A 22,846-nucleotide genomic window follows, 5' to 3' on the forward strand; every position below is an offset into this window, starting at 1 on the left:
GAGGTTTGCAACAAGACTAACTGGTGCTGGAGCTAAGAGGGCTAAGCTACGAACACAAGCTAATGGAGCTAAATCTCACAATACTAGATGATTAAACATGAGGGAATATGATCACGACATACAAAGTACTGAAGGAAATAAAGGAAGAGGGCAAGGATTGCCTCCTCAAACTGCAAATAAGTCGAAAGAATGTCAAGAGATATTCGTACCCTGTACGGATCAACACCTAGAATGCCTTCAAAGAAGAACTTGTGGAAGCCACCTCCATCCACAACTTAAGACTCGACACAGGATTTGAACGGCAGAAAAGTTCAATTATAGTGCACGAAGAGCTAAACCTGACTCACCTGTGGCCACTAATAGGTAACTACCCATACACACTACCACCATTATCGATCCCAACCAGCGACAGATGGGGGCCTGATCTATGGCAACCCTATATTTCTGAAGGATACCATCAAATTCCCTCACTGAAAATGGTTCAGGTTTACCGCCAATTAATAAGGATTACCTCCGAGATGCCTAAAAATAGGTCTTATCTAATGGGATGGAGGTGGAGAAGCGGGTGAAATGGTCACCGACACGTGGAGGAGATTATCAAAATAGTAGGTTCCCTGAAATGGGAGATGATGGATTGGTAGCCACGACTATCTCACCCCAATCAACAACCATAACTACTCCAATCCGCCCATCACCGCCAGCTCCCACTACTGTCTACGTCACACACCCGCCCAATCCCACCAGCCACTACAATCAACAAACCGTCGCTTCACTCTACCAATCATCCCCATTTCCTTACAACCACCACACGCACCTCAGAGCACAGGCACCCATCACCACTACGCCCATCACCACCCCATCTCTCTCTCTGGCCACCCACGAGATGCTCTCCATCAGACAGGCAGGAGATGGTGGCCAGCATCCGCCTGTGGGTGGCTCCCTCTATCTCCCGCACCGTCAGTTGTCGAAAACGATGCTGCGTCAAGACTGCCCTCAGAATTACGCAACTGTACCAGCGTCAGGAGATGACGAAAATGTCAAATTTAGATCAGCAATAATGCTGGGAAGTGCTCGCTCTCTCGTGATTTAAAATAATGGTCATTTTGGCCCATGGGGACGAGGCAGCGCTGTCAGTTATGAGAAATCATCGTGTTAAATGGCCGCTGACAAGAGACAAACAGGTAATGTCTGTCTCTTATAGAGACAGATAGCAACAAACCCATTTGCAGACGAGGAGTCACAATAACGTGGCTGAAATATGTTGACCAGACCACACACACTAGAAGGTGAAGGGACGACGATGTTTCGGTCCGTCCGTTGAGAATGGTCCAAAACGGACCGAAACGTCGTCGTCCCTTCACTTTCTAGCGTGTGGTTTGGTGAACAAAAAAGACCATTGTTTCGGTCTGAAGTAAGGGCAGGCCGTAGGAGACCAAATTAAACGTGTATGTGTATACACTTACAGTGCACAACTGTTCCGTCTATATACATTCATAATGACTGGTTCCAAAAATGGCTAAGTTAGTGCTCATAAGCACCTCGAGGACAAGACATGATCTGAACCTGTCAATTGTCTCACAAGAGTTCCTAAAATATGAAACTTGGAAGGAGCATTGTGAGTTGTGTGTCGCGTGACTGGGCTGTAGTAAGTACCCGCTGTCAGTCTGTCAATATGCCTGTCAGTCTGTATGTCTGTCAATCTGTCAGTATGTCTGTTTCGGTCCTGCCCGAAACGCTGCGTGTACTAGTGGCTTTACAAGATTGTAAGTTACCATGCTATGTAGTGTCACAGACTCAATGTACCTTCTTGTATATAAATAAATAAATAAAATATGTCTGTCTGTTTTTATGCATGTCTGTTTCTATCAATCTCTCCATCATTTTTTTTTTTAACTAGGATTAAGGTTCATCAGGAGCTGCATTGATGTTCCTAACGAAACGGCAAAACCCCGAACTGGTCTCCTATATCATCTAGAACATCATGCTGATGGAGTGATGTTCTAGAATCTAGAGAATGGAAGAACCAGCATGACACTGTTGATGACTGAGCGCCTTGAGTTGTGGTTGTCCACGAAGTTGGGTCAGGTTAATATCTTGAGAACATTGACCTCATTCACAAGTAAGACATTCCACAAGAAGGGGAAGGGGTGGGGGCGGCTTACGGGTTATTCATGCCCGTGCCGATCAAGAAGGGGGGCGGCTTACGGGTTATTCATGCCCGTGCCGATCAAGAAGGGGGCCAAGCACACAACATTGTGGTACGCTGGAACCAAATGAATGCCTTTCAGCTTCAGCCTTGCTGAGAACAACCCTTAGAGTCCATTCATGAAGGTACTCCCTTATTAGCTGTAATATGGAACTTGGGATACCAAGTATTTTAGCAGGTGGTACACTTCATCCTGTTTAATGTACACTGCAGAACACTTTGACACAGTGCTTGACACAGTGCTTGACATATTGCTTGACACAGTGCTTGACACAGTGCTTGACACAGTGCTTGACCCAGCGCTTGACACAGTGCTTGACACAGCGCTTGACACAGTGCTTGACACAGTGCTTGACACAGTGCTTGACACAGCGCTTGACACAGTGCTTGACACAGTGCTTGACACAGTGCTTGACACAGCGCTTGACACAGTGCTTGACACAGTGCTTGACACAGTGCTTGACACAGCGCTTGACACAGTGCTTGACACAGCGCTTGACACTGCTTGACACAGCGCTTGACACAGTGCTTGACACAGCGCTTGGAGGTTGTCGTTCTGGTTGTGGGTCCTGCATTTTGGTAGAAAAATGCTTAGATTAGACTTTAGCTGAACAAATCCACAAGGGCAGTGATGAGGATTCGAACCTGCGTCTGGGAGCATCCCAGACACTGCCTTAATCGATAATAGACTTAAGCTGACTGCAACAGTCCCATTGTCTTTAGTGTAGTGGTGAGACTGTTCTCATAGTTGGACATCCTTACTGATGTTTAATCACTAATCGCTAACTATTCCTGATGAAAATGTACTTCATGTTTCTCATTTCCATCTGGAGATAGTCGACTTGAAAGATTGGTTTATGTGATGACAAGATTGCCTAGTAATGTTGTTGCTGCTAAGGACTCCAGGTCCCTTGATTTTGACCTCATCCATCTTCTGGATGAGGTCAAAATCATCTTCCATTCTGGCGTCGATTGGCAAATCGCTGCTGATCAGAAGACTTGGCCACATTCAGACAATGAGATAATCAACGTGTGAAGGCGTTGGATTGGTTGTTCACGTCACCCTGGAACAAGGCATTGCATTCAGTTGTTCTTTGTTCCAGGCGGAGGTCTGAGGCCAGATTCACGAAGCAGTTACGCGAGTACTTACGAACGTGTACATCTTTCCTCAATCTTTGACGGCTTTGGTTACATTTATTAAACAGTTTACAAGCATGAAAACTTGCCAAAACAGCCTCCTGGTGCTTCGGGGCTCATTAACTGTTTAATAATTGTAAACCAAGCCGCCAAAGATTGAGAAAAGATGGACAGGTTCGTAAGTGCTTGTGGAACTGTTTCGTGAATCCGGATCCTGGTCTCTTTCCCGTGTCCGAAAGCCATGTTTGTGTGTTTTCACCCAAATCTGTCGGAATAGACGATAAATATCTCTCTTTCCCTCATAAAACATCACACATATCATACAACATGTGTTGTTCGACATGTCTGTCCACATACAGTCCCCTGTATGGGGACGAGGCCCCTGTCCAGGGGCCTCGTAGCCTGGTGGATAGCGCGCAGGATTCGTAATTCTGTGGCGCGGGTTCGATTCCCGCACGAGGCAGAAACAAATGGGCAAAGTTTCTTTCACCCTGAATGCCCCTGTTACCTAGCAGTAAATAGGTACCTGGGAGTTAGTCAGCTGTCACGGGCTGCTTCCTGGGGTGTGTGTGTGTGTGTGTGTGTGTGTGGTGTGGAAAAAAAAAAAGTAGTTAGTAAACAGTTGATTGACAGTTGAGAGGCGGGCCGAAAGAGCAAAGCTCAACCCCCGTAAAAACACAACTAGTAAACACACAGTCGACACAGGCGGCCGTGGCCACATACAGTGAACACCGGCGGCCGTGGCCACATACAGTGAACACCGGCGGCCGTGGCCACATACAGTGAACACCGGCGGCCGTGGCCACATACAGTGAACACCGGCGGCCGTGGCCACATACAGTGAACACCGGCGGCCGTGGCCACATACAGTGAACACCGGCGGCCGTGTCCACATACAGTGAACACCGGCGGCCGTGGCCACATACAGTGAACACCGGCGGCCGTGGCCACATACAGTGAACACCGGCGGCCGTGGCCACATACAGTGAACACCGGCGGCCGTGTCCACATACAGTGAACACCGGCGGCCGTGGCCACATACAGTGAACACGGCAGGGATCGACCCTTCAGGTGTTCCCCTCTCTCTCACACGCTCCTTAATTACTGGCTCGTTAACCTGCATCACCTGCCTTTATCACCGGCGCGCCCTGCTCTTAATGTCTCTCTAAACACCGCCTTCATCTCCTCCCCATAATCTCTTCAGACCAACAGCTTAATCTCTCGGTCTCGCAGAACCCAATTTTTTCATCTTACGTGCTATCTCGTAACTGAGTTTCCCCCTGATATAATTACTGTCTCTCACATCTCTCAGCTTGATCTTTCTGACAGCTTAATCTCCTAAGTTAAAGTCTCCCGTTACAATTTGCCTGACGAATACCTTTATCTCTCAATTGCAATCTCTGCGTCTCACGGCTTCAGCTGGATTCACAGCAATATCTCCAAATGTAATTTAGTATCATACTATCAGTAACGACGAACCACATAGGCATGTTTCGTCCAATGAGATCAACAGATTCTTTAATATGGCCTGTTGTTGTTGTTGTTATAGATTCAGCTACTCGGAACAAGTTCCAAGTAGCACGGGCTATGGTGAGCCCGTAACTTACCTGGCACAGGAGCGGTTGCCACTACTCTGCTTCAGCGAGGGCTGTGCACCACCACCCTCCCTACTAGACCCAGGATACATGGACATTATATATGTCAATGACTTTCCAGAAGGAGGAAACTCCTTCCTCTCTCCCTAGAGCACGGCATGGGGGCTACAGGATGACTTAGTCACATGGAATGAATGGTAAAATAATGGTTACCAGAATTTAACTCCAGCAAGTGCAAAGTAGTTAAGCTGGGTGCTAGGAACAGGAGGCCGTAACAAGATATCAAATATGAGAAGAAATCCTCCCAAAATAATATAAAAAGAGGGACAGTAAGGGTGATATTAGACCGAGCTAATCTGGCGAAACATTGACCAACCTATCTATCAGTCAACTGTGCATGCAGAAGATGAGAGGAAATGTCAGCATTGATGATTTGTGATTGATTGATCCACAGTTCTCCACAAGTACTGTGGAGAAATGCCCGACAAACCACTGGAACATTATCCACACCACTGGAACATTATCCACACCACTGGAACATTATCCACACCACTGGAACATTATCCACACCACTGGAACATTATCCACACCACTGGAACATTATCCACACCACTGGAACATTATCCACACCACTGGAACATTATCCACACCACTGGAACATTATCCACACCACTGGAACATTATCCACACCACTGGAACATTATCTAACACAGTGCACACTTATAAACTGCATATGCCAAGTTGGGCAATACAAGGAACGCCACAAGTGAATTGAATAAGGAATCCCTCAAGACCTTTGTATCATATATATATTCGACCAATCCTGAAATATTTTGTGCTACTTTGAAAGTCGTTATCATGTTAAACTTAAAATTAAGCTAAACAAAAATCCCATTGCATGTGACCAGATTATTCCCAGATCCGAGAGGTATGAGTTCTAAAGAGTGTCTAAAGCATTAATGGAAGGGAGAAGAAACATGGGAGACATGATTACCTCATACAAAATACAGCAAATTATGGCAGACTAGGACTATCTGTTTGACAGGTGATGTTGTCCCCTTAGTGACTATGATGCTGATCCTCAAGTGACAATCATTAACTGTTCAAGATGAGTGACTGTTCCTCTCCAAACCTGAGACACACGAAGAACCTGTTTTGTGCAGACGAGGAGTCACAATAACGTGGCTGAAATATGTTGACAAGACCACACACTAGAAAGTGAAGGGACGACGACGTTTCGGTCCGTCCTGGACCATTCTCAAGTCGAATGTGACTTGAGAATGGTCCAGGACGGACAGAAACGTCGTCGTCTCTTCACTTTCTAGTGTGTGGTCTGGTCAACAACCTGTTTTGTATTCCCTACGGAATAATACATTACTCATGGAAACTCATTACCTCGTTAATGAGTCACTGAGGGTATAGTGACTATACGAGGTGGTCGTAATAGCTACGATGATCGTAGTGCATACGGTGAAGGGGGAAGGTAGCTATTGTTATGAGTTCACAGGACGGACGTTGTATATTAGCTGCGGTTATTACCGCTGCTGAGTCTGCTGTGTTGTAATGAAGGGTCATCAATGTCTGCTGTGTTGTAATGGAGGGTCACCAATCATGTCTGCTGTGTTGTAATGGTCATCAATCATGTCTGATGTGTTGTAATGGTCACCAATCATGTCTGCTGTGTTGTAATGGTCACCAATCATGTCTGCTGTGTTGTAATGGTCATCAATCATGTCTGCTGTGTTGTAATGGTCATCAATCATGTCTGCTGTGTTGTAATGGTCATCAATCAAGTCTGCTGTGTTGTAATGGTCATCAATCAAGTCTGCTGTGTTGTAATGGTCATCAATCATGTCTGCTGTGTTGTAATGGTCATCAATCATGTCTGCTGTGTTGTAATGGTCATCAATCAAGTCTGCTGTGTTGTAATGGTCACCAATCATGTCTGCTGTGTTGTAATGGTCACCAATCATGTCTGCTGTGTTGTAATGGTCATCAATCATGTCTGCTGTGTTGTAATGGTCACCAATCATGTCTGATGTGTTGTAATGGTCATCAATCATGTCTGCTGTGTTGTAATGGTCACCAATCATGTCTGCTGTGTTGTAATGGTCATCAATCATGTCTGCTGTGTTGTAATGGTCATCAATCATGTCTGCTGTGTTGTAATGGTCATCAATCAAGTCTGCTGTGTTGTAATGGTCATCAATCAAGTCTGCGCTCTCACCCAAGCTGTGGGTTGTGAAGACGGGGGGGGGGGGGGGTGAGGTTGTGAGGTTGTGAGTACAGGGTGGGTGAGGACAGCCGGGGTTGTAATGAGGCAGTGAGGGGTTGTGGGTGATGGGGGGGTGAGGAGGGTGGGGGGGGGGGTTGTGGGTGATGGGGGGGGGGGAGTGAGGAGGGTGGGGGGGGGGGTTGTGGGTGATGGGGGGGGGGTGAGGAGGGTGGGGGGGGGTTGTGGGTGAGGCCTACCATGGGTTGTGGGGTCATATACCAACAAACACAAACTAACAAGCATTGATCACAACATTCTCATTCCCCCACTGATGTCACCTGGATGGTTCCCCCACTGATGTCACTTGGATGGTTTCCCCCCCCCCACTGATGTCACCTGGATGGTTCCCCTTCTGATGTCACCTGGATGGTTCCCCCACTGATGTCACTTGGATGGTTCCCCCACTGATGTCACTTGGATGGTTCCCCCACTGATGTCACTTGGATGGTTCCCCCACTGATGTCACTTGGATGGTTCCCCCACTGATGTCACTTGGATGGTTCCCCCACTGATGTCACTTGGATGGTTCCCCCCGCTGATGTCACCTGGATGGTTCCCCCCACTGATGTCACCTGGATGGTTCCCCCACTGATGTCACCTGGATGGTTCCCCCCGCTGATGTCACCTGGATGGTTCCCCCACTGATGTCACTTGGATGGTTCCCCCGCTGATGTCAATTGGATGGTTCCCCCGCTGATGTCACCTGGATGGTTCCCCCACTGATGTCACCTGGATGGTTCCCCCCCACTGATGTCACCTGGATGGTTCCCCCCACTGATGTCACCTGGATGGTTCCCCTTCTGATGTCACCTGGATGGTTCCCCCACTGATGTCACCTGGATGGTTCCCCCACTGATGTCACCTGGATGGTTCCCCCCCCCCACTGATGTCACTTGGATGGTTCCCCCACACTGATGTCACCTGGATGGTTCCCCCCACTGATGTCACCTGGATGGTTCCCCCCGCTGATGTCACCTGGATGGTTCCCCTTCTGATGTCACCTGGATGGTTCCCCCACTGATGTCACCTGGATGGTTCCCCCACTGATGCCACCTGGATGGTTCCCCCCCCCCCCCCCACTGATGTCACCTGGATGGTTCCCCCACTGATGTCACCTGGATGGTTCCCCCCCCCCTACTGATGTCACCTGGATGGTTCCCCCACTGATGTCACCTGAATGGTTCCCCCACTGATGTCACCTGGATGGTCCCCCCCCACTGATGTCACCTGGATGGTTCCCCCACACTGATGTCACCTGGATGGTTCCCCCACTGATGTCAGCTGGATGGTTCCCCCACTGATGTCACTTGGATGGTTCCCCCGCTGATGTCACCTGGATGGTTCCCCCACTGATGTCACTTGGATGGTTCCCCCCCCCACTGATGTCACCTGGATGGTTCCCCCCACTGATGTCACCTGGATGGTTCCCCCCACTGATGTCACTTGGATGGTTCCCCCACTGATGTCACTTGGATGGTTCCCCCCGCTGATGTCACCTGGATGGTTCCCCCCCACTGATGTCACCTGGATGGTTCCCCTTCTGATGTCACCTGGATGGTTCCCCCACTGATGTCACTTGGATGGTTCCCCCGCTGATGTCACCTGGATGGTTCCCCCACTGATGTCACCTGGATGGTTCCCCCACTGATGTCAGCTGGATGGTTCCCCCACTGATGTCACCTGGATGGTTCCCCCGCTGATGTCACCTGGATGTAATAACATAATTGGGCTGACTTTACGCCTCAGCACTTCGCATGTCACCTCACCCGATCATTCCCACTAACAAAGGTGCTGATTTTGCCTCATTTGGACTCTAAGGACCTCAAGGATATAATAATTACAGCGGTGAAAAGCCAGAAGGAACCGTTATCTTGTTAATTTGCGGGAATCGAACTGCGGTCAGGAATTGCGACAGTCCGGCATGCCCACCACTGTACACGATCAGGTCAACCTATTACGACCCGGGTAACTACCAGGTTCAAGATAGGCTGTGAGAAGCACTCTGGTGTTATTGCATAGTTCAACCTATTCAATTCAATCTTGTTACAATTGAGGCAAAGAACTGATATCTACACGTCTTGATATCATTTGTCGGAATGGCTGCTTCCTTTACGTGAAGAGATATCTACAGTATATATATATATATATATATATATATATATATATATATATATATATATATATATATATATATATATATAATATATATATATATATATATATATATATATATATATATATATATATATATATATATATATATATATATATATATTTGGCAAAATAAACAACAAATAATATCAGACGCAAATAGAAGAAATGTACCAAATTGCTTTATAAATTGTATTAATTAGATAAGTCTTTAGAGAAGACCATCGGGTGCTTAAATCAAGTTGTTAGAGGAAAGGCTCCAGTGTGACCATCCATGCCCAAACGGCTGCGACAACAAGGCGAGCAAACCGTGCCAGTAATGTGGGAACATCACCGTGTCTCTCTCTCTACTGGGCAGCTTCTTTCACTGTTCTGGATGGTTCCTCGATCCTGGCTCTCTGTCCATCAGCGTTCAAAGGTTCACTCCACCGTCTCTCTCTCTCTCTCTCTCTCTCTCTCTCTCTCTCTCTCTCTCTCTCTCAACTTCCTCATATATATTACTAAATTATTATATCAATATTTCGGAGCTGCGACTGCCAAGACGTTCATAGGAGCGTCTTATCTAACTGGGATCTGGGGTGACATACCCCCCCACCATGCCCCATACCCCCACCCCAACCATGTACCCCCCCTCACCCCTCCCCACCCCCCGAGCAATCATCCCCACTCCCCCCCTCCCCACATCTTTTTTTGAAAGAAAAAGAAAAACATTCCATTTAAAATGACTTGTTTACAGATAAGGTCTCCGTAGGACACAGTTGGCTTCGTTCTCGAATCATAATCGGAGATCTCGGGTTCGGTTCCCGGGACTTAAATGGTTGGGGGGGGGGGGGGGAGGGGACGTTTCCTCTCACCTAATGCTTATAGCACATCTAGGCTATTTCCTAGTGCTACGAATGTACTATGTACACAATTATCCTTAACATGGATAACCTTAACATGATATTTTTATACCAATGACAATTAAAAATATAATATAAAGGATAATTGTGTGTATATATATATATATATATACATATATATAGTATGTTCCTAGAACAATAGAATAGCCTCTCTCCACTCACTCACGTCACAGCCATTATACGATATTTGGTCTAAGAATCTTAATCTACTCAAGTGTAGGGACTTTATATAACATATATACCCCCTAAACTCAAGTCTTCTTTGTGGATGAATTATATAACCCCCTTACAGTATATAACCCCCTACGGGTTATTCATGCCCGTGCCACCTTTTGGGTAACTTCATCCATCAATAAAGTTCGAATAACGTGGCTGAAAATCTGATGACCAAACCACATATTAGAAGATGAAGAATTATCTTAGAAAATAGATAACTCTGCTTTTGTTTGGCTTGAGAGGAGTCTTGAACATGTCTTTACTCTCTCTCCAGTTCCCCTTCACCTACATGAAGGGATATTGAATAGGTACCTGGATCTCCCGTACCATCCCGAGTTACAGGGGCAGGTAAGAGGTACCTTGTTTCCCTCTGGTACCTCCACACATGTCACGGGAAGGCAATGAGGTACCAGGAACTCCCCCTTGTACCTCCACCCACCACAGAGAGGTTACAGGCACCCCTCCACATACACCACATTTCGAGAGGTAAGATGTACCAGGTACCCCCTTACCCACCCCAGGTACCAGGCACATGGGATCCCCCTCTACAGTCCCCCAGGTACCCGCCACACACCACACAGAGATAAGAGGCTTACCGCGATTATTATCACCAAATCCTCGACAAATTGACACTGATTGCTCACTCACCCGCGGCCAGGCCCACCTCCGCACTACAAGGGCCGGCCCGCGCCTGGCCACCGCTGCGTGTGCCGGGACCCGGGAGCTGGACCACTGCACGAATGTTCCCTCAGGTTCACGTACACCCACAAGGAATCTCTCTCATAGCTGCACAGTCTTTATCGGACGTGTTATATTGGCTACTGAGGGTGTAATATCATGATAAGGGGAGGTTACCTTGAGGTTACCTAATCCTGGAGCTCCATGAACTCCTGAACATACAGCCACTAAACGTCAGACTACAGCACCAAGCCATCAGGGTGTGGAACACCATCCTAATGTTAGAGGACCCAATGTTAGAAATGTTACTCCCTCAACCACTTGGGCTGGACGGTAGAGCGACGGTCTCGTTTCATGCAGGTCGGCGTTCAATCCCCGTCCGTCCAAATGGTTGGGGGCACCATTCCTTTCCCCCCGTCCCATCCCAAATCCTTATCCTGACCCCTTCCCAGTGCTATATAGTCGTAATGGCTTGGCGCTTTCCCTTGATAATTCCTTCCTTCCAAGATGAGACGCCTCGCTCCCACAGCTGGTGGCCCAAGATGAGACGCCCCACTCCCACAGCTGGTGGCCCAAGATGAGACGCCCCACTCCCACAGCTAGTGGCCCAAGATGAGACGCCTCACTCCCACAGCTGGTGGTCCAAGATGAGACGCCCCACTCCCACAGCTAGTGGCCCAAGATGAGACGCCTCACTCCCACAGCTGGTGGCCCAAGATGAGACGCCCCACTCCCACAGCTGGTGGCCCAAGATGAGACGCCCCGCTCCCACAGCTGGTGGCCCAAGATGAGACGCCCCACTCCCACAGCTGGTGGCCCAAGATGAGACGCCCCACTCCCACAGCTGGTGGCCCAAGATGAGACGCCCCGCCCCCACAGCTGGTGGCCCAAGATGAGACGCCCCGCTCCCACAGCTGGTGGCCCAAGATGAGACGCCCCGCTCCCACAGCTGGTGGCCCAAGATGAGACGCCCCGCTCCCACAGCTGGTGGCCCAAGATGAGACGCCCCACTCCCACAGCTGGTGGCCCAAGATGAGACGCCTCACTCCCACAGCTGGTGGCCCAAGATGAGACGCCCCACTCCCACAGCTGGTGGCCCAAGATGAGACGCCCCGCTCCCACAGCTGGTGGCCCAAGATGAGACGCCCCGCTCCCACAGCTGGTGGCCCAAGATGAGACGCCCCACTCCCACAGCTGGTGGCCCAAGATGAGACGCCTCACTCCCACAGCTGGTGGCCCAAGATGAGACGCCCCGCTCCCACAGCTGGTGGCCCAAGATGAGACGCCCCACTCCCACAGCTGGTGGCCCAAGATGAGACGCCTCACTCCCACAGCTGGTGGCCCAAGATGAGACGCCTCACTCCCACAGCTGGTGGCCCAAGATGAGACGCCCCACTCCCACAGCTGGTGGCCCAAGATGAGACGCCTCACTCCCACAGCTGGTGGCCCAAGAGCTTGTATCATCTCGACGGAATCCCAGCCCCACAAAACAGAACTCGTAGATGAAATACTGATCACAATCCTTTTCCCTATTAAAATAATAATAATAATTCACACAAAATTCGCACTAATTTGATATATATCAAAGAGAAACTCCACTTGGACTATAGGTGGCGCCACCTCACAGTCCTAGTGGATTAGTCTCATTAATAATAATAATAATAATAATAATAATAATAATAATAATAATAATAATAATGATATCAATAAAAAATGAATAATTAATGTAACTAACCCTTAAACAGAACATCAAAACATTACTATCTGCTGGAAGCGTCTGAGTATGTGTGAATTCTACACAGTATTAATTTATTGCCTTCCATATATGTTGAAATACATGTGTAGAACCTCACACACCCACACACACACACACACACACACACACACACACACACACACACACACACACACACACACAAGAGAGAGGAAGCCTAGCTTCCACTACACATAAGGGGCATAACTGGCCGACCCCTCACAGTGTTCAAGAGAGAACTGGATAAGCACCTCCAAAGGATACCTGATCAACCAGGCTGTGACTCATACGTCAGGCTGCGAGCAGCCGCGTCTAACAGCCTTGTTGATCAGTCCAGCAACCAGGAGGCCTGGTCGACGACCGGGCCGCGGGGACACTAAGCCCCGGAAGCACCTCAAGGTAACCTCAAGGTAGCTCAGCTGCCAACACTCACACATGGTGTCAGCAAGGCGGACAGTCCGCCCGCTATCATAACTCACACTACATTTCCAATTTCTAAACTTTCCCTTCACCTATGCCTCTCCATCCTCATTATTCATGAAACAAAAAGTGCAGGATCACTTCTTTCCTTAGAACTCATATCTGTGATAAGGAGCTTCGTGACAAACACGAATAGTGTTTTTGTTTCTAGTTAATTGTATCATCCTGTTGTTTGCTGACGTGTGAGCTATCAACTTGTTACAGATGCTACATGGTATTTGGTGTGTACAAGCAGGCCTCTCTCATCCTGTACTTGGCCTACCATATCCACCCCTCCATATAGGCCTATGGTTTAACTGTAAACGTGTGTTTAGAGCACAGTTTAGTATCTGGCCTAATGGGCAGCTGGGTACTGGGGCACGCTAGTTACTGGGGACATGGGTAGCAGACATGGCATTATCAGGGCATTAGTGTCTACATTGTAACCTTAATTCTCCAAGTCTTTGAAAAAATGTTGAATTAAATAGGGTGGGTGAGGAGGAGGGGAGGGGGGGGAGGGAGAATGTATGAATGGGAGGAATGGGGAAAAAATAGTGAAAGAGTACATTAAGTACTCCCGAGTACATAAAAACGATAACCCGATTACAATTACCTTTAACAATGGTTTCCCAATCCTGTTATCGCATATCCCAACCATGACAAACTTTCACTTAAATAATCCCTATTTTTGTTTCAGAGAACAATAACTCAAGTCAACATGGAAATGCTTTTGTTCAAGCTGCGTGTAATTGTTTGTTTTTATCTGTGAATTACAAGTGGTGTACCGTCGCACCTCTGCTCTTAACAAATTGGATTCATCAATAATGATGGAGGCGAGGTTGTTCTTCTCTTATGTGGAGACGTGGATGGAGTACGAGGCTGTGGGTCATCAATTTCCCCAAAGAACAAAGCCTCTGAAGAACAGTACGGTTGTCAAGAACAGAAATATCGTAGTAGATTAAGCTGTGAGAGAGTGACAAGAAGGAAGTGTGTGTGCACTCGTTCTGGTAGATAAGAGAGTGAACAACAATATCCCTAGCTGCTCGCTGCTCATCACTCAAGATACTCATCACATGGACTCTTATGAGTAACTATTCTGCAAGATGGGGATTTTTAGCATCACTTCACATAACCCTTCATATGGTCTTGGGTAGTTCAAGAGAGAACTGGATAAGCACCTCCAAAGGATACCTGATCAACCAGGCTGTGACTCATACGTCAGGCTGCGAGCAGCCGCGTATAACAGCCTGGTTGATCAGCCCAGCAACCAGGAGGAATGGTCGACGACCGGGCCGCGGGGACAATAAGCCCAGGAAGCACCTCAAGGTAACCTCAAGGTAGCTGTTTAAATGTCTGTATCTTATATCCTACGTGCCTTGGTATCACTTCTTGACACACACTATGAAAATGTGTGTTTACTAAATTATATGAAGGGGAGTACAGTGTGTGTCAAGAACTAGCTGCCCTAGACTATATGAAGGGGAGTACAGTGTGTGTCAAGAACTAGCTGCCCTAGACTATATGAAGGGGAGTAGTGTGTGTCAAGAACTAGCTGCCCTAGACTATATGAAGGGGAGTACAGTGTGTGTCAAGAACTAGCTGCCCTAGACTATATGAAGGGGAGTACAGTGTGTGTCAAGAACTAGCTGCCCTAGACTATATGAAGGGGAGTACAGTGTGTGTCAAGAACTAGCTACCCTAGACTATATGAAGGGGAGTACAGTGTGTGTCAAGAACTAGCTGCCCTAGACTATATGAAGGGGAGTACAGTGTGTGTCAAGAACTAGCTGCCCTAGACTATATGAAGGGGAGAACAGAGTGTGTCAAGAACTAGCTGCCCTAGACTATATGAAGGGGAGAACAGAGTGTGTCAAGAACTAGCTGCCCTAGACTATATGAAGGGGAGTACAGAGTGTGTCAAGAACTAGCTACCCTAGACGATGAAAGGGAGTACAGAGTGTGTCAAGAACTAGCTGCCCTAGATTATATGAAGGGGAGTACAGTGTGTGTCAAGAACTAGCTGTCCTAGACTATATGAAGGGGAGTACAGTGTGTGTCAAGAACTAGCTGTCCTAGACTATATGAAGGGGAGTACAGTGTGTGTCAAGAACTAGCTGCCCTAGACTATATGAAGGGGAGTACAGTGTGTCAAGAACTAGCTGCCCTAGACTATATGAAGGGGAGTACAGTGTGTGTCAAGAACTAGCTGCCCTAGACTATATGAAGGGGAGTACAGTGTGTGTCAAGAACTAGCTGCCCTAGACTATATGAAGGGGAGTACAGTGTGTGTCAAGAACTAGCTGCCCTAGACTATATGAAGGGGAGTACAGTGTGTGTCAAGAACTAGCTGCCCTAGACTATATGAAGGGGAGTACAGTGTGTGTCAAGAACTAGCTGCCCTAGACTATATGAAGGGGGGAGTACAGAGTGTGTCAAGAACTAGCTGCACTAGACTATATGAAGGGGAGAACAGAGTGTGTCAAGAACTAGCTGCCCTAGACTATATGAAGGGAAGTACAGAGTGTGTCAAGAACTAGCTGCCCTAGACTATATGAAGGGGAGTACAGAGTGTGTCAAGAACTAGCTGCCCTAGACTATATGAAGGGCAGTACAGTGTGTGTCAAGAACTAGCTGCCCTAGACTATATGAAGGGGAGAACAGAGTGTGTCAAGAACTAGCTACCCTAGACTATATGAAGGGAAGTACAGAGTGTGTCAAGAACTAGCTGCCCTAGACTATATGAAGGGAAGTACAGTGTGTGTTAAGAACTAGCTGCCCTAGACTATATGAAGGGGAGTACAGTGTGTGTCAAGAACTAGCTGCCCTAGACTATATGAAGGGGAGTACAGAGTGTGTCAAGAACTAACTGCCCTAGACTATATGAAGGGGAGTACAGTGTGTGTCAAGAACTAGCTGCCCTAGACTATATGAAGGGGGAGTACAGAGTGTGTCAAAAACTAGCTGCACTAGACTATATGAAGGGGAGAACAGAGTGTGTCAAGAACTAGCTGCCCTAGACTATATGAAGGGAAGTACAGTGTGTGTTAAGAACTAGCTGCCCTAGACTATATGAAGGGGAGTACAGTGTGTGTCAAGAACTAGCTGCCCTAGACTATATGAAGGGGGAGTACAGAGTGTGTCAAAAACTAGCTGCACTAGACTATATGAAGGGGAGAACAGAGTGTGTCAAGAACTAGCTGCCCTAGACTATATGAAGGGGAGAACAGAGTGTGTCAAGAACTAGCTGCCCTAGACTATATGAAGGGGGAGTACAGAGTGTGTCAAGAACTAGCTGCCCTAGACTATATGAAGGGGAGTACAGAGTGTGTCAAGAACTAGCTGCCCTAGACTATATGAAGGGGAGTACAGTGTGTGTCAAGAACTAGCTGCCCTAGACTATATGAAGGGAAGTACAGTGTGTGTCAAGAACTAGCTGCCCTAGACTATATGAAGGGGAGTACAGTGTGTGTCAAAAACTAGCTGCCCTAGACTATATGAAGGGAAGTACAGAGTGTGTCAAGAACTAGCTGCCCTAGACTATATGAAGCTAATAGTCTAAGTACAGAGTGTGTTAAGAACTAGCTACCCTAGACTATATGAAGGGAAGTACAGTGTGTGTCAAGAACTAGCTGCCCTAGACTATATGAAGGAAAGTACAGAGTGTGTAAAGAACTAGCTGCCCTAGACTATATGAAGGAAAGTACAGAGTGTGTCAAGAACTAGCTGCCCTAGACTATATGAAGGGGAGTACAGAGTGTGTCAAGAACTAGCTGCCCTAGACTATATGAAGGGGAGTACAGAGTGTGTCAAGAACTAGCTGCCCTAGACTATATGAAGGGGAGTACAGAGTGTGTCAAGAACTAGCTGCCCTAGACTATATGAAGGGGAGTACAGAGTGTGTCAAGAACTAGCTGCCCTAGACTATATGAAGGGGAGTACAGAGTGTGTAAAGAACTAGCTGCCCAAGACTATATGAAGGGGAGTACAGAGTGTGTCAAGAACTAGCTGCCCTAGACTATATGAAGGGAAGTACAGTGTGTGTCAAGAACTAGCTGCCCTAGACTATATGAAGGGGAGTACAGAGTGTGTCAAGAACTAGCTGCCCTAGACTATATGAAGGGGAGTACAGAGTGTGTAAAGAACTAGCTGCCCTAGACTATATGAAGGGGAGTACAGAGTGTGTCAAGAACTAGCTGCCCTAGACTATATGAAGGGGAGTACAGAGTGTGTCAAGAACTAGCTGCCCTAGACTATATGAAGGGAAGTACAGAGTGTGTCAAGAACTAGCTGCCCTAGACTATATGAAGGGGAGTACAGAGTGTGTCAAGAACTAGCTACGTGATGCTTAACATCTCCATCACACAGGAAGGTTAGTCATACAGAGGCATGTGATCAGTAGCCTGCACTGGCAAACTCTGGGTACATTATTAACCTCAAACTCTGTAACTCTCAAACTCTGACTACACTATAACCTTCAGGAGAACGAGAGTGAATAAAGTAATCACAAAGCTCCAGGTACCTCATACTTGCAGGTCTGAATGGTCTGATAACTGGGCATTCGCTGATGTAGTGTGGGAGATCATGCCCCAGTTCCTGCTCAAAGTGTTTGCGCCTGGAGTGCTCAGGATTGGGAGATCCTTCACCTGTAGCCACCTGCCACAGGTAACAGTAGCCACCTGCCACAGGTAACGGTAGCCACCTGCCACAGGTAACGGTAGCCACCTGCCATAGGTAACGGTAGCCACCTGCCACAGGTAACGGTAGCCACCTGCCACAGGTAACGGTAACCCAACCTGATCCTGGCAACCACTGTGTCGCACAGTCTGGTGGACGTTTTGTGCTGCCCATAGATATAGGTTTCAGATCTCAACAAATCAAAATCAGGCCTTTGGGAGTCAGTAATTTCTCTCCTATTAGACCTGATTGTTTTGAACTATATTGTGTTAACAGCAGAGATGGGGATACCTGGGTCTAATCCAACGTCATATTCGTTATTTTAAACCCTTTGTTCTATGCAGCGATTAGATCATTTATAATTGCTATTTTGAGGTTCTGTCGATCTTGCAGGAGAAGTTTTCAAGTGCTTGAAGAGAAGACTTTGAATCATAGAAGATTATTCCATCTAGTTGTAGTGACGATAGTTCTGTTTGTGTGGAGGTCAGCCAGTTGTTTAACCTGACACAGACAGTCTGTGTTCAAGTATTGTTTATATAAAACCTACATGCTGCTGTAGTCCGTCCTGTTGACAACTAGACTGAGCCGTCGGTGTAGACACAGTGCTCGTCAGATCTTAGATTTTTTAAGGAGGAGGCAATTGTTTCAAGTGTGACAGCTTTGAGAAGAGCAAGATTCTCATTACCTGTCTTGGTGACGGGTGAGTATGATACTTGAATTGTGTGGTACAGATAAAGAGTAATATCAGTGACAGGTAGATTCCATATAAAATGAATGTTCAGCTAGATGAGATTGTAGGCATTTTTACTCAGCCATTTATCATACAAAGAGTGAGCTGGTATGTTGGCACCACTCAATAGGGTGTTAACAGCACTGCATAATTTGTCTTTGAGTAATGCAGGAGATGTAGGGTCTCTCATGACTTAAAGACAAAAGGTGGTGCTCAACTTGCGTGATTCTCTTTAGCATGGTTGGAAGCTTCAATTCTTCCCTCATGTTGATGATTCTTGCGCATCTTGAAGCACCAGGAATTACCCTCGTGGCTTCAGTCTGTACTACTTCAAGTTTATTCTAAACAGAGGTCGAAAAGTTAATCAGGAGCAAGGCATGACAACGAACTAGAGATCTAACAAACATCATGCAGAATAATCTAGCAAATTTAACACTAATACCAACATTTAGAAAGCCGGTCGGCCGAGCGGACCGCACGCTGGACTTGTGATCCTGTGGTCCTGGGTTCGATCCCAGGCGCCGGCGAGAAACAACGGGCAGAGTTTCTTTCACCCTATGCCCCTGTTACCTAGCAGTAAAATAGGTACCTGGGTGTTAGTCAGCTGTCACGGGCTGCTTCCTGGGGGTGGAGGCCTGGTCGAGGACCGGGCCGCGGGGACACTAAACCCCGAAATCATCTCAAGATAACCTCAAGATAACAAGAACCAGTAAGTGTTCTTTGTGGTTTAAGTCGTTCTTTTAATCTCCGACGTAGGTCGATGGGCAGAAGGGGCGCCGAAGCTGAGACTATCTTTTTTGCAGTTTAAAGTACAGGAGCGTGTAGTTCAAAGGCGCATGTCACAGTGTTTAATACCACACACCCGTAGATCATGGTAAACATGCATCATGGCATATGTTTGCCCCGAGGCGTGATATTAGCGCTCATCATGGTAATCACCGCGACTGACAAGAGTCGTTAGCCTCTGGTCGTGTTGCAGAACTCCCCCTTAACGGGCGTTAAGGGCAGTTAAGGCTACCATCTATATTTTGGTCCTTATTTTGTCCAAAAGTCAGTTCCGTTATGCAGCCACTTGTAGCGGGGAGGTTATCTTGAGGTTATCTTGAGATCATTTCGGGGCTTTTAGTGTCCCCGCGGCCCGGTCCTCAACCAGGCCTCCACCCCCAGGAAGCAGCCCGTGACAGCTGACTAACACCCAGGTACCTATTTTACTGCTAGGTAACAGGGGCATAGGGTGAAAGAAACTCTGCCCGTTGTTTCTCGCCGGCACCCGGGATCGAACCCGGAACCTCAGGACTACGAATCCGAGGCGCTGCCCACCCAGCTGTCAGGCGCCCCAGGAGTGAGTGAGTGAGGAGTGAGCCTTTAGATACTCGCGCCAGGATACACCAAGCTTCTTCGTGTCCACTAGCGAAACCTATACATCTTTCCTCAAATTAGCTTAGTATTTATTAAAGAGTTTAAGAGCTCCGAAATGCTACGAGATTGTCTTTAACAAATACAACCTTGGGTCGAGTACGACCTTGAGGGTCGAGTACGACCTTGGGGGTCGAGTACGACCTTGGGGGTCGAGTACGACCTTGGGGGTCGAGTACGACCTTGAGGGTCGAGTACGACCTTGGGGTCGAGTACGACCTTGAGGGTCGAGTACGACCTTGAGGGTCGAGTACGACCTTGGGGGTCGAGTACGACCTTGAGGGTCGCGTACGACCTTGAGGGTCAAGTACGACCTTGAGGGTCGAGTACGACCTTGGGGGTCGAGTACGACCTTGAGGGTCGAATACGACCTTGAGGGTCGAGTACGACCTTGGGGGTCGAGTACGACATTGAGGGTCGAATACGACCTTGAGGGTCGAGTACGACCTTGAGGGTCGAGTTCGACCTTGGGGGGTCGAGTACGACCTTGGGGGTCGAGTACGACCTTGAGGGTCGAGTACGACCTTGGGGGTCGAGTACGACCTTGAGTGTCGAGTACGACCTTGAGTGTCGAGTACGACCTTGAGTGTCGAGTACGACCTCGCAGCGTTTCCCAGCTCGTAAAGTGGTTAATACATACACACTAAGCTGCATGGTCGAGGAAACACGTACAGGTTTCGTAATTCGAAGGTTTTCGTACGTATAGGTTTTCGTAATTCGTAATTTCACTCAATAACGAGGGATGAGTCCCTCAGTAACGAGGTATGAGTCCCTCAGTAACGAGGGATGAGTCACTCAGTAACGAGGGATGAGTCACTCAGTAACGAGGGATGAGTCATTCAGTAACGAGGTATGAGTCCCTCAGTAACGAGGGATGAGTCACTCAGTAACGAGGTATGAGTCATTCAGTAACGAGGGATGAGTCACTCAGTAACGAGGGATGAGTCCCTCAGTAACGAGGGATGAGTCACTCAGTAACGAGGTATGAGTCACTCAGTAACGAGGTATGAGTCCCTCAGTAACGAGGGATGAGTCACTCAGTAACGAGGGATGAGTCACTCAGTAACGAGGGATGAGTCACTCAGTAACGAGGGATGAGTCACTCAGTAACGAGGGATGAGTCCCTCAGTAACGAGGGATGAGTCACTCAGTAACGAGGGATGAGTCACTCAGTAACGAGGGATGATACGAGTAACTCAGTAACGAGAGATATGAGTAACGAGGGATGAGTCACTCAGTAACGTAGTGGTGAGTCAAGACCCACTAACCTACATATGAATGAGTGAATAACACATCAAAGAACCTCAAGCTGAATACCTGTAACAGGTGAGTAAGCACACAGTGAGGCGTGAACTCTTTTTAAATGTCCACATGAGTAATCGTTCTCATGTCTCGCTCGTTAAGACGTCGTAAGATGTCGTGACGTCGTTAAGACGTCACGTGATGTTATTCAAGAACACATGAAGAACATTTGTCACTTGTAGAACAAAGCTGTAATGTGTAACTCAGTTTAACCAACCGCAAAGCTTTGGGACAGGCGAATATATACTAGTTAACTTTCTACTGTAAAATTTGAATAGTGAAAATGTTGTAATGATAATATTCTTTTTATTAAACAACTTATTACAAAAGGTTTGATTTCAAATTTTTTCTTTATGTAATAGGTGATTATATATTTTATTAAGTCACTTATGACGTTCGGCGCTTTGGGTAGACTTTGAGATTAATGTGATAAGTCAAGGAACAGGTAAGATGGAAGTGAAGATGCTATCCTTTTTAGCCTTATCAAGTCCTGGACGCGTATTAAATCGTGGACGCGTATCAAGTCCTGGACGTGTATTAAGTCCTGGACGCGTATCAAGTCGTCTCAAGAAGTCACTATCATTTAAGATTGTGTAAGGTTGTAGGTGCTTCAGACACGCTACGCTGACGTGGTTCCCTACTTAAGATTAACATGTGTGTTTAGTAAACACATATTGACGTAATAGTACCACGAAATAGTTCACATGTTGGTAAATATTAAGAAAAAACAGCAAACGATTGTTTTGAGAAGTGATGTTTATAATGTTTTCTCCTCATCTCACAAGTAAACATCAAGGCAGGAACACTAACAAACAACGAAGAAAGAACACTAACACGAGCTTCAAGCCTCCCACCAACACCGGTCGGGGGCTTAGGTCAGCCCAGTTATAATGAAGCCAGTTACCCCAGCCTCTTACCTCTGCTCCCCCTCATCATTATCCCTCACATTGTCTCCCCTCTGATGCTCCATACGTCTCTGGAACCTCTCTTCAACACCCCCTACCTCCCCTCGGCCTGAAACACCACTAACCTCACTACTCCACCCCCCACTACTCACAATAGGAAGCAAGAGTTACTTGATGTATTTGGCATCAAGCCTGAGATGTTTTACTGTGACATCAAGCCTGACCTCAGGCTTGATGTCACTAGTGGGGTCCCACAGGGTTCTGTACCTATCCTGTTTCTGATATGTGTAGATGATCTTCCGTAGGGTATAGCCCTCATTCTTCTCAATGTTTGCTGACGATGTTAAAACTATGAGAAGGATTGAGACAGCGGAGAACAGCATGAGGCTACAAGATGACCTGGACAAAATGAAAGAATGGTGCAACATATAGCTATTAGAGTTTAAC

The sequence above is a fragment of the Procambarus clarkii genome, chromosome 8, assembly GCF_040958095.1.
Source record: "Procambarus clarkii isolate CNS0578487 chromosome 8, FALCON_Pclarkii_2.0, whole genome shotgun sequence".
Classification (NCBI taxonomy): domain Eukaryota; kingdom Metazoa; phylum Arthropoda; class Malacostraca; order Decapoda; family Cambaridae; genus Procambarus; species Procambarus clarkii.